Source organism: Podarcis pityusensis (genome assembly GCF_964106645.2).
Source record: "Podarcis pityusensis genome assembly, chromosome: 16".
Taxonomy (NCBI): domain Eukaryota; kingdom Metazoa; phylum Chordata; class Lepidosauria; order Squamata; family Lacertidae; genus Podarcis; species Podarcis pityusensis.
In genome coordinates, this window is record NC_138041.1 from 2410926 (window position 1) to 2423843 (window position 12918).

Below are 12918 nucleotides of genomic sequence, written 5' to 3' on the forward strand. Positions count from 1 at the left end.
TAGAACGCCCTCCCACCAAATGTCAAGGCAATATATAACTATTTTACTTTTAAAAGACAACTGAAGGCTGCCCTGTTTAGGGAAGTTTTTAATGTCTGATGCTGTATTGTTTTTAATATTCAGTTGGAAGCTGCCCAGAGTGGCTGGGGAAACCCAGCCAGATGGGTGGGGTATAAATACTAAATGCCATCAAATCTATACACCACTTAATTGCCCCCCAGCACCAAAAAGTAAAACATTAGAAGAACTCTGTAATGAAGCAAGTGCTAGAGTTGGCTCCCCCCTCCCCCTTTTCAGCCATCTTATCCCTTAGGCAGTGAGATACGTATGCTTTAATTAAATGAACCCATGATCCTTGCTACATTCCCGATCCAGATTCCCCTCTGCCGATCTGCACTGCGACGAAGGGAAGGGGCAAATCCAATTCACACCAGTGGGAGATTTTCTTCCAACGCAAGCAGTGGACCTGATCCATGAGCCCATTTGCATGCGCCAAATGTCTCCATCCACGCAGAGAGACTTGCCTTCACGTTTCCAGGAACAGGAAAGAACGATCACCAGATAATGGGAGGTGAATCATCTCAGTCAAGGGTGGTTAAGATCTTCTCACTGAGCCAACCACCAATTACGGCATGGAATTCTCTAGAGGTCCCTTATTAGGATGATTATTTGGGAAGGAAGCTATTCATTGACTGACTGACTGACTGACTGACTGATTGATTGATTGATTGATTGATTATATTTGTCACTTGCTACGTCTAGTGTCCGACAGCCATTCTTCAGGGTTTCTGGGAAGTTTTGGAAGGTTCAGTCCTCAATTTTGATTCAAAATAGGGTCTAACTGCATCATGTAGAACTGGCCTATAATCTGTGCAGGCTTGAAAGAGGCAGTCCGCCATCTTGATTCAAGATGGCAGCCAATTGTACCCAAACCTAGACAGCAAGTTGCTCCTCTAGCTCAGGAACCATCATGTGAAATTTGGTTATGATATCTTATGAAGTGTCCACATGTCCAGTGACCAAACAAGCCACTTTCCAATATATAGATAATACGAGGGGCTGCCACTCCTTCTTGCTCCACATGTCAATCCTTTTCCCAATCCTTCACAGCTCTTTCCAAGCCCCAGAGATCAGCATGGGATAGATGATGATAGGTAGATAGATTAGATAGATGATAGATAGATAGATGGATAGATGATGATAGATAGATGATAGATAGATAGATAGATGATGATAGATAGATGATAGATAGATAGATAGATAGATGATAGATAGATGATAGATAGATAGATAGATAGATAGATAGATAGATAGATAGATGATAGATAGATATAGATGAGAGATGATAGATTAGATAGATAAATAGATGATAGTTAGACAGATAGATAGTAGATAGATAGATAATTTAGTAGCTGCCCCGAGTGGCTGGGGCAACCCAGTCAGATGGGTGGGGTGCAAATAATAAAATTGTTATTGTTATTGTTAATCAGGTTCTCCACCTTACTAACCAGACATCAGGATCCTCTTGCACAGGGTATGAGATGCTCTCGCAGGAGTATCCCAGAACCTGGTAATCGATTTTTGTGCCAGGAAAGCCCAGTGCAAATGGAAGTTTTAAGCTCTCTTCCTTGTATGCCATTAATTTGCACCATTTCAACCATACATGGTAGAAATCATCCAAGTTATTTGCAGATAAAATGCAATTGTGCCGTGTATTGAAATATAGGCATCTTGTCCACCCTGCCTTCTCTATCCCACAGCTTCAAAAGGAAGAAGAAAAAGAATTTTGGGCCCCTCCGGATAGGGTTTGTTTGTTTGTTTGTTGGGGGGTCAGTTGGTTGTTGTTTAGTCGTTTAGTCGTGTCCGACTCTTCGTGACCCCCTGGACCAGAGCACGCCAGGCACTCCTGTCTTCCACAAGGGTCGGTTGGTAGGTGAGTGTATTCTGCAACATGTCATTGATGCAATAACAGTACATTAGGGGCGGATTGATCCTGGATCATTCAGACCTCATTCTGTAGGGCCATAAGGAACCCCACCCCCCAACAGCCTTTCTGAGAAAGGAGAGGTCCGCCAGGAGAACAAAGCTGGCATTAAGGGGCCTCTCAAATGTTTATTCAAGGTTGTAAATAGATAAGGAGGACTCAGGAATGCACGTTGCCGTGGCGTGGTGGGGCCGGTGGGGCCATTGCAAGCATGAGGGGGGCAATGCCCATGTAAGGACATAGAAACTTACTATAACTTTCTATTTCCCAGAAATCAGGTGGTTTACAAGAAATCAGGTGGTTTAAAGGTAAAGGTAAAGGTACCCCTGCCCGTACAGGCCAGTCTTGCCAGACTCTAGGGTTGTGCGCTCATCTCACTCTATAGGCCGGGAGCCAGCGCTGTCCGCAGACACTTCCGGGTCACGTGGCCAGCGTGACAAGCTGCATCTGGCGAGCCAGCGCAGCACACGGAACGCCGTTTACCTTCCCGCTGGTAAGCGGTCCTTATTTATCTACTTGCACCCGGGGGTGCTTTCGAACTGCTAGGTTGGCAGGCGCTGGGACCGAACGACGGGAGCGCACCCTGCCGCGGGGATTCAAACCGCCGACCATGCGATCGGCAAGTCCTAGGCGCTGAGGTTTTACCCACAGCGCCACCCATGTCCCAAAGGTAAAGGTAAAGGTACCCCTGCCCGTACGGGCCAGTCTTGCCAGACTCTAGGGTTGTGTGCTCATCTCACTCTATAGGCCGGGAGCCAGCGCTGTCCGCAGACAGTTTAGTGGTTTAGTATTCTGCAAATGTATAAAAAGTTGGCACACTCAGAATTGGATGTGCAGATTGCGAGCTTATTGCGCTGCACCTTTGCTATGTATATGCATTTCAAATAAATCCTGTTGTATCCTGCAAGGTCATTTGCCACTTTGTGTGAATCTGTGCTCCGGGGACCCAATAGCAGATATGGAACCGGTCCTTCATTTCCACTGTGTTAGTTACTCTGTGATGCTTCCCCAATGCTACTGAAATGTTGCCATCTGGAGGGACACTCTTACACTGCAACACAACAAAAGCAGGACAGAAAAATAAATAAACCGGGACATTTGTGGTATGAAAGCAAAAATGATTTCAGCAGAAAGTTATGGGACATATTCTGATTGGAAACAAAGCAGCATGTCTGCTCCAAAACTTTTGCAGGCAGAAACAATATCGAAAGTGGAACCACATACAATTGCCCTGATTCCCACTGTAAGCACATCTTATCATGAATGCGCAATGTCTAGGGGGCCTTGTTTTCCTTCCCATTTGTTCTCCAAGATCACTCGCATCTTTTCAAAGTTTTATATTGTGGGAGTCTTACTGCCCTAAAGCAATCCAATTGCCGCCGCCTTAGTCTGACATTGTTGATGCAACACGGTTCATGGTGCAAAATCAGGCATCTGATTAAGTTATTGCGACATGGAATTTAAATTTTTGCGGCTTTCTTTTTTTAAAAAAACAAAACACAACACAACTTTGCAGTGTTTCCTTTTAATGTTCCTTCTGGCACTGCTTCTGCTACAAGCCGTGGCTTGCAATTCTCACACTGCTGATTTCCCTGTGTTACGAAAACTCTTCTCATTACAAATGATATTTTTTTCATGGTTGGCCATGCATAAGCGCAGAAAAGCTTGATCAGCAAAGCTTTAGCATTGTCTGTCTCCATCCTTCCTGCAAATTCTGCTTGCACATCCTGGTCGAGCCACGGAGATGCAATCTTCTCTGTGCCCTTAAACCTCGGATAAAAAGGTAAAGGGACCCCTGACCATTAGATCCAGTTGTGACCGACTCTGGGGCTGCGGCACTCATCTCGCTTTACTGGCCGAGGGAACCGGCATACAGCTTCCGGGTCAAGTGGCCAGCAGGACTAAGCCACTTCTGGCAAACCAGAGCAGCGCACGGAAACGCCGTTTACCTTCCCACCAGAGTGGTACCTATTTATCTACTTGCACTTTGACATGCTTTCGAACTGCTAGGTTGGCAGGAGCTGGGACCGAGCAACGGGAGCTCACCCCGTCACGGGGATTCGAACCGCCGGCCTTCTGATCGGCAAGTCCTAGGCTCTGTGGTTTAACCCACAGTGCCACCTGTGTCCCTAAACCTTGGATAGAATTGCACAATTTTAAACAAAATGAAAATATTGACAGAGTGCTCCTGAGCATACACTGAGTATATACCTTAAACTGGTTTCCTGGACTTCATTTTTTATTTTTTTAAAAGCATTCCAAAATGCATTCTCATAACCCTACAATTTCACAAGCTTTGCTTAGAGTTCTCTCTCTTGATCTGGTATTCAGTTCCCTCTGCTGGTCATAGCTGAGAAATGCTTTTATCTCATTGGTCATATGGATATTGATGCTGTCATATTTTTTTTAATGGTTTTTAAGATAGTATTTTATCATTTTATCTTTGTAAGCTACACAGTGAATTGTGATATTTAGTATCCCATATAATGAATGAATGAATGAATGAATGAATGATCTCCTGTGTCCTTTTAAAATGTGGGTTTTGGGGATGGGGGGGTTATTGGGTTGTTTTTGTTTTGTTTTGTGGGGAGGGGGAAATGGGGGGGAGGATGATGTATCTTTGATAAATTGTTATGTTGAAATTCCTAATTAAAAAAATAATAGAATAGTGCATGCCTCAGCGAGACTCCTCAAGGGGTCTTTGCCGCGGGATCACATTCATCCGGTGCTATACCAGCTGCACTGGCTCCCGGTGGAGTACAGGATCAGGTTTAAGGTGCTGGTTTTAACCTTTAAAGCCCTATATGGCCTAGGACCCTCAGACCTATGGGACCGCCTCTCCTGGTATGTCCCACAGAGGACCTTACGGTCTTCAAATAAAAACATCTTGGAGATCCCAGGCCACAGGGAGGTTAGGCTGGCCTCAACCAGAGCCGGGGCCTTTTCGGCAAGGGCCCCGATCTGGTAGAACGCTCTGTCCCAAGAGACTAGGGCCCTGCGGGACTTGACATCTTTCCGCAGGGCCTGCAAGATGGAGCTGTTCCACCAGGTCTTTGCCCAAGGCACAGTCTGACCCCCTCCTTTGGTAATCCTCACAGAACTCTAGCCCAATGGTTGTCATTAATTTGACTCGGAATTGATTTTAGAATGAATTGATTTTAGAGTGTATTTCAATTAATTGATTGTCATTTTATGCAAACTGTGTTATTTTTACTGTTGTTATCCGCTTTGAGCCCAGCTTCGGCTGGGGAGAGTGGGATATAAATAAATAAAAAGTATTATTATTATTATTATTGACAGTCCTGGCCAAATACTGTATGGTTTGTGCTGCCAGTGCGACTCCAGGCATTTGGCCTCAGGAGACTGGCTGCCCAATGCATTGTGGGAGATAATTCCCTAGGGACGGAAATAACCTCACGGCCAGCTTTTCAGTCGCCACCTCCCTGGAGAATTCCATAGGCAAGAGAGTTTGATGAGTGGAAAATCACACAAGGATGCCTGGGTGAGGAATACTGCGAGGAACATTCCCCTGGAGGTTATTCATGCTGTTTTGACTCCTTCTCACCACAAAGTATTGCTTCAGCGCCCGGGTATGATGTACACAGCAGTAACAACAGCACTGTGCAGGTGTTGATGGTTATCGGCAGACTGGGAAGAGATGAAAATATTTGGGTATCTGGGTAGAGAGGGACTGAATAGTCTGTGCCTATTTCACCCCTTGTAAGTTTATTTCTAATAAAATGCAACAAAGTGTAACAGCAGATGTAAAAAAACCAATATATCTGGAACTGAACATAGAGGAAGGTAGTGTTGTGTAGTGGTTAGAGTGTAGTGCTAGGACCTGGCAGGGGCTGATGGGAGCTGCATTCCAACAATCTGGAGGGACACAGATGTTCCCCACCACTTTATGGAACAAAAAGGAGCATAGTCGGACAAAGAAGACCCATTACCTTCTCCGAAGTTACTCCAAGTTACTCTTCCAACAAAGTAACACAACCCAGACTTTGTTGGAAGATTCGGAACAGGTAAAGGGTGTCAGGAGCTCGTCCTATACTTGAGTAGGACCCTGGCAGAGAGACATGCCCAACTGGCATGTTCTCTCCCTCCTGGTCGTTCGTTCGGGAGCTTCAAAAGCTTTCTTCAGCCTGAACATCACAGCGACCGATGCCAACAGACAACGGCACACTTAGGGATCCGCAGAGTCTTCACAGTTTGCGTAACAGACCTCAGCAACTCAGCATTTTGGCTAATTGACTTTATTTACATATAAACACACACGGAGCACTGCAACATGGCTCCCTCTCTCTCTAGCATCAGACAGCAGAGAGAAAAGGAACAAAAGACAATAGTCCCACTTCACGGAACACAGCAACACAAACATCCTGTCTCCGTCACTTCCCACTCGGTAGAATCAAAACATACAACGTCATGCGATAGACAATAATCCCATGACTGCAATCACGGAGCAGGAATTCTAACAAAGGGAAATATAGTAAGCCCACAACTTATGCACAATTTAACTTGCGTGCATTCAACTTTCTGCTCTCAGCAAAAAAATAAAAAATAAAATAAGACTGGGGACGGAAAGAAGGCAGGCATCTGGGGGGGGGGGGGAGACTTCACACCCACCCATAGGAGCCAACTTCTAGGGGCCAAGGTCCCTTTGATCTCCCCAATAAAATATTTGAGGGGTGCTTCGTATGGTATGTGCCGCTGGTCTGGGACCGTAATAAATTTCATTTCAAAATATTTGAGGGGGAGCAGGGGCCCCAAAGTTGAAGCACATTGCCATTCAGATCCTGTGTGTGTGTGTGTGTGTGTGTGTGTGTGTGTGTGTGTGTGTGTGTTATGTGATCCATTGGGTGGAGCGGGGCTTATCTGCCCTCCACCTGTAGCGTTCCCAAAACAAGGAAGGATTGGACTATGATTAATAGAATACACACAAGGCTTGACCAGCAAGACTGTGGGAGGAGGTGCCAATAACAATAATAATCCTGTCCACCCCTCGGCCCAGGTCATTTTATTCAAAAAAGAACTTTTTTCACAGTGTTCGTAAGAACCAATCAGATTTCCTCTGAGCATTTCAAAAAACCCCACGATGGGACAAAGTCAGATAAGAAGAAATTCTTTCAGCTACAAAGAAACTATTTCCTACTTGAGCATGCATATGTAGTTCAGAGTAAATAAAATAGGGATAAAAGGAGGGATGCATTCAGCAAAACCGCAGAGTTCATAAACAGGAGTAAACAGGAGAAGAATGATGGGAGCATTTACCATCTCCTTGTGAACTCTCTTCCTGGCCCTTAAGATCTATCTAAAGATTAACAATCCCTACATCAAAGTTACAAGGGATGCAGGTGGCGCTGTGGGTTAAACCACAGAGCCTAGGGCTTGCCGATCAGAAGGTCGGCAGTTTGAATCCCTGCGACGGGGTGAGCTCCCGTTGCTCAGTCCCTGCTCCTGCCAACCTAGCAGTTCGAAAGCACGTCAAAGTGCAAGTAGATAAATAGGTACCGCTCTGGCAGGAAGGTAAACGGCATTTCCGTGCACTGCTCTGGTTCGCCAGAAGCGGCTTAGTCATGCTGGCTACATGACCCAGAAGCTGTGTGCCTGCTCCCTCAGCCTATAGAGCGAGATGAGTGCTGCAACCCCGGAGTCGGCCACGACTGGACCTAATGGTCAGCGGTCCCTTTACCATAGAATCATAGAATCATAGAGTTGGAAGAGACCACAAGGGCCATCGAGTCCAACCCCCTGCCAAGCAGGAAACACCATCAGAGCACTCCTGACATATGGTTGTCAAGCCTCTGCTTAAAGACCTCCAAAGAAGGAGACTCCACCACACTCCTTGCAGCAAATTCCACTCTCGAACAGCTCTTACATCAAAGCCACCTTCTATATTTATGTACTGAGGGTGCCTGCTGAACAACTGGCCTGTGTGTTTAGAATGCTTATATGTGCCTGTCAGGCAAAGAGAAAGCAAATGACAGAGGTGCAGAGGCTTGTGGGATTTGATCAGAAATCATTGTCAATGAATCAAACCCAGTTGACGCACTGCTTTCATCACAATGGCTTGCTTCGCATTTCATAATTCCTCATAGCAACCCCACCTGACCCCCACACTCTGGATATCTGCACCCCTACATCTCACCATTTTTTATTCAAGTTGCCCCCCCCCCACCCACCCACCATTGCACCCAATGTTATTTTGACTATACACGATTTTGGCTTTAGGCGTGATCTCTTCGACATAACTCCTGTGTGAGTTGCGAGCGTCCCTTCACACAGCTCATAATCGAACTGTGGAACTCCCTCCCACAGGAGGAAATGACTACCACCAACTCGGATGGCTTTCAAAGAGGACTGGACAAATTAACAGAGGGCAAAGCTATCAAGGGCCACTAGTTGACCACCACTATTTTCTGCTGGCAATGTTTCTGAAGACCAGGTGCTGCAGGTGAAAGTGCTCTTGCGCTCCTGCTTTCTGGTTTCCCACAGGTATCTGGTTGGCCACTGTGAGAACAGGATGCTGGGCTAGATGAGCCACTGATTCAGCAGGCTCTTATCATCATCATCATCATCATAATCATCATCATTTATTACTTATCCCTTATTCCTCTTCTTATATCCAACTCTACCTCTCTTTTAAATTAGAACCAGGGAAGGCGGTGAAGGTCCTGTGTGTCTGGAGGCGGTTGGAGGATAGATGGTGGCTAACAGATTGAGGTTGAATCCTGACAAGACAGAAGTACTGTTTTGGGGGGACAGGAAGCAGGCGGGTGTGGGGGATTCCCTGGTCCTGAATTGGGCAACTGTGCCCCTGAAGGACCAGGTGTGCAGCCTGGGAGTCATTTTGGACTCACAGCTGTCCATGGAGGCGCAGGTCAATTCTGTGTCCAGGGCAGCTGTTTATAAGCTCCATCTGGTACGCAGGATGAGACCCCACCTGCCCGCGGACTGTCTCGCCAGAGTGGTGCATGCTCTGGTTATCTCCCGCTTGGACTACTGCAATGCGCTCTACGTGGGGCTACCTTTGAAGGTGACCCGGAAACTGCAACTAATCCAGCATGCGGCAGCTAGACTGGGGGCTGGGAGTGGCAGCCAAGACCACATAACTTGAAAGACCTACACTGGCTCTCAGTACGTTTCCGAGCACAATTCAAAGTGCTGGTGCTGACCTTGAAAGTCCTAAACAGCCCTGGTCCAGTATACCTGGAGCGTCTCCACCCCCATCATTCAGCCATGTCACTGAGGTCCTATGTTGAGAGCCTTCTGGCGGTTCCATCGTTGCAAGAAGTAAAGTTACAGGAAACCAGGCAGAGGGCCTTCTCGGTGGTGGCACCCACCCTGTGGAACACCCTCCCACCAGATGTCAAAGAAATAAAGAATTATCAGACTTTTAGAAGACAGCTGAAGGCAGCCCTGTTTAGGGAAGCTTTTAATATTTGATGAATCATTGTATTATAATATTCTGTTGGAATATGCCCAGAGTGGCTGGGGAAACCCAGCCAGATGGGCAGGATATAAATATTATTATTATTATTATTATTATTATTATTATTATTATTATACATTTGCCAACCTCACTTCCTCTTAAACAAGCAAATAATCTTTTGAAGGCAGAGAAGGGATCCTCTGTTTTGTTTTCCCCATTGCACATCCGAGTTCAGAAAAGATCTCTTGGCGGCAAGTTATTTGTTCAGGATCTACTCATCTTCCTTTCGGAGTAATTGCATCTTGGCAGGCACAGATTGCATTAGGAGAAGGGAAAAAATTAAAATAGAACTCTGCTTAGGAACACAGGGTCATGGGACACCTCTAAGCCGAAAGCCTCGCCTAGGAATGCCGTCCCTATCATTAGTCAGGAATTTAAAAGCCATTATTAGATGAAGGTCTATCTCCACAACATAGTCAGGAGGCTATTTTTGGTTCCCTGTCCAGATGCTGATTCACAGCGGATGTTTAAATGGACCAATGGATCTGCCTTGCTCTGTAATTTAAATTGTTTCTGGGTTTAATGAGCACCTGCGACCGGCAGATAGTGTTCACACCTTAGGAGGAGGGAATGTTCTGATCCCTGGTCATCAAAGGGCTGCAGTGATGTAAGAAGACTTGGCCCATCGCTGTCATTTCAAAGGGAATCATTCAAATGCCGCTAACAAGGATGTGTTGGGAGAGAACTCTGTAAAAAAAAAAAAATGCTTTTTTTGGTGTGTGTGTGTTTTAAAAAAGATATTTTATTTTTTTACCAACCACCAAAACACAAACAGTGAAACCCCCCAGGCGACTGATACATTGGATATACAATATTCAATAATATGTTGTTGTTGTTGTTTAGTCGTTTAGTCATGTCCGCCTCTTTGTGACCCCCCTGGACCAGAGCACGCCAGGCACTCCTGTCTTCCACTGCCTCCCGCAGTCTGGTCAAACTCATGCTGGTAGCTTCGAGAAAACCATCCAACCATCTTGTCCTCTGTCCTCCCCTTCTCCTTGTGCCCTCCATCTTTCCCAACATCAGGGTCTTTTCCAGGGAGTCTTCTCTTCTCCTGAGGTGGCCAAAGTATTGGAGCCTCAGCTTCACGATCTGTCCTTCCAGTGAGCACTCAGGGCTGATTTCCTTCAGAATGGAGAGGTTTGATCTTCTTGCAGTCCATGGGACTCTCAAGAGTCTCCTCCAGCACCAGAATTCAAAAGCATCAATTCTTCGGCAATCAGCCTTCTTTATGGTCCAGCTCTCACTTCCATACATCACTACTGGGAAAACCATAGCTTTTACTATACAGACCTTTGTTGGCAAGGTGATATCTCTGCTTTTTAAGATGCTGTCTAGGTTTGTCATTGCTTGTCTCCCAAGAAGCAGGCGTCTTTTAATTTCGTGGCTGCTGTCACCATCTGCAGTGATCATGGAGCCCAAGAAAGTAAAATCTCTCACTGCCTCCATTTCGTCCCCTTCTATTTGCCAGGAGGTGATGGGACCAGTGGCCATGATCTTTGTTTTTTTGACGTTGAGCTTCAGACCATATTTTGCACTCTCCTCTTTCACCCTCATTAAAAGGTTCTTTAATTCCTCCTCACTTTCTGCCATCAAGGTTGTATATTCTGCATATCTGAGGTTGATATTTCTTCCGGCAATCTTAATTCCAGCTTGGGATTCATCCAGCCCAGCCTTTCGCATGATGAATTCTGCATATACATATTCAATAATATTCAACAAGAAATGCTTTTTATTATCTTCTCAAGTTGAGCGACAAGCATGGCCCGTCAAAAAAATTATCAAAAGGGTAAAGGAAATACTAGACTCCAAGCAACTGATCAAAATCAGAAACAAGAATGCCAAGAAGTTTCTATGTGCAGACTCCACAGATTACCCCCCCCCCCCAATAAATGCAGATATACAGTATTTAAAAGAGTAAGAAGAGATAACGAACATTTAACAGATCTACATAAGTACGCCCTGGGGACTTTCCTCTTGCAGTATGAAACATTTGTATAAGCGCCACCAGTCTCTTGCAAATGTGGCTCCACGTTAATTTCCCCTGTTCTTAGTTTGTTCTTTGCACCTGTCTGTCCCGGGAGACAATAGAGGAGTGAAGTCAAACTGTTGGAAAGTTGCATTGCCTGATATAAGAGAGACATGCTTTGTTGCAGCTGGGGCAGGAGTAGGCACCCGTTTGCGCTGCTGCAGATGCACGGTGATATTTCTTCTCTCTGCGTTCCTCTCTCTACTGGTCACTGCTGTGGACGCACAACTGTCTTTCTCCAGGCACTGCGGCCGCCTGCAAGGGATTCCCCGCATGGCAAGGCTGGTGTTGCCAGCCTTTGTGTCATGTATGCAGACATCCACCAGGGCCAGGGCCTTCTCAGTGGTGACTCCGAGCTGGTGGAATGCTCTGTCCCATGAGACCAGGGCCCTGCAATCAAACTGGCCAGGTGCCTTTCTGATACAAAAGTAGCTTTGAAATAAGAGGGGGGGGGGATTAGGTTTGGTCGTTGAGCAGATGTAAGACTAGTGCTTCATCTTCCGCAAAGCCACTTCCGCCCTGCAGATGAGGTGGGGTTGTGGGCTTCATGCTCCCAGCCCCCGCGCGATTGGGGAAATCCCCGGCAGCGTCGCCCCCCGGCCAGCCAATCGGCTGGCTCTGGCGGCATGTCCTGCCCTATTTAACGGAGGCACAGCCAGGGGTCTCCCTCTTTTCCTGCCTATCAGCTGTTCCTGTTCATTTTAAAAGCAGCTCATAGATCAAAACCATAAGAGGAGGGAAACATAAGGGTCAGACTGAGTCCAAACCAAAGGCCAGGCAGAACAGCTCTGTCTTGCAGGCCCTGCAGAAAGATGTCAAGTCCCACAGAGCCCTGGTCTCTTGTGACAGAGCGTTCCACCAAGTCGGGGCCAGTACTGAAAAGGCCCTGGCCCTAGTTGAAACCAATCTAACCACCTTGCGAACTGGGACCTCCAAAATGCTGTCATTTGTGGACCTTAAGGTCCTCTGCGGAGCACACCAGGAGAAGCGGCCCCATAGGTACGTGGGTCCTTTAAAGGTCAAAACCAGCACCTTAAACCTGACCCTGTACTCCACCGGGAGCCAGTGCAATTGGTAAAGCACTGGATGAATATGCTCCCATGGCAGGGACCCCGTAAGGAGCCTCGCCACCAAATTCTGCCCCCGCTAGAGTTTCTGGGTCAGCTTCAAGGGCAGCCCTGCATAGAGCGAGTTACAATAATCCAGTCTGGAGGTGACCGTCGCATGGATCACTGTGGCCAGATCAGGGCGAGGAAGGTAAGGGACCAACTGCTTAATACGGCGGAGATGGGAAAATGCCACCTTTGCTGTGGCTGCAATATGCGCCTCCATGGAAAGGGAGGCGTCGAAGGTTACACCCAAACTCTTGACAGAAGGCGCTGGCACTAACTGAGCCCCTGCAAGAGATGGGAT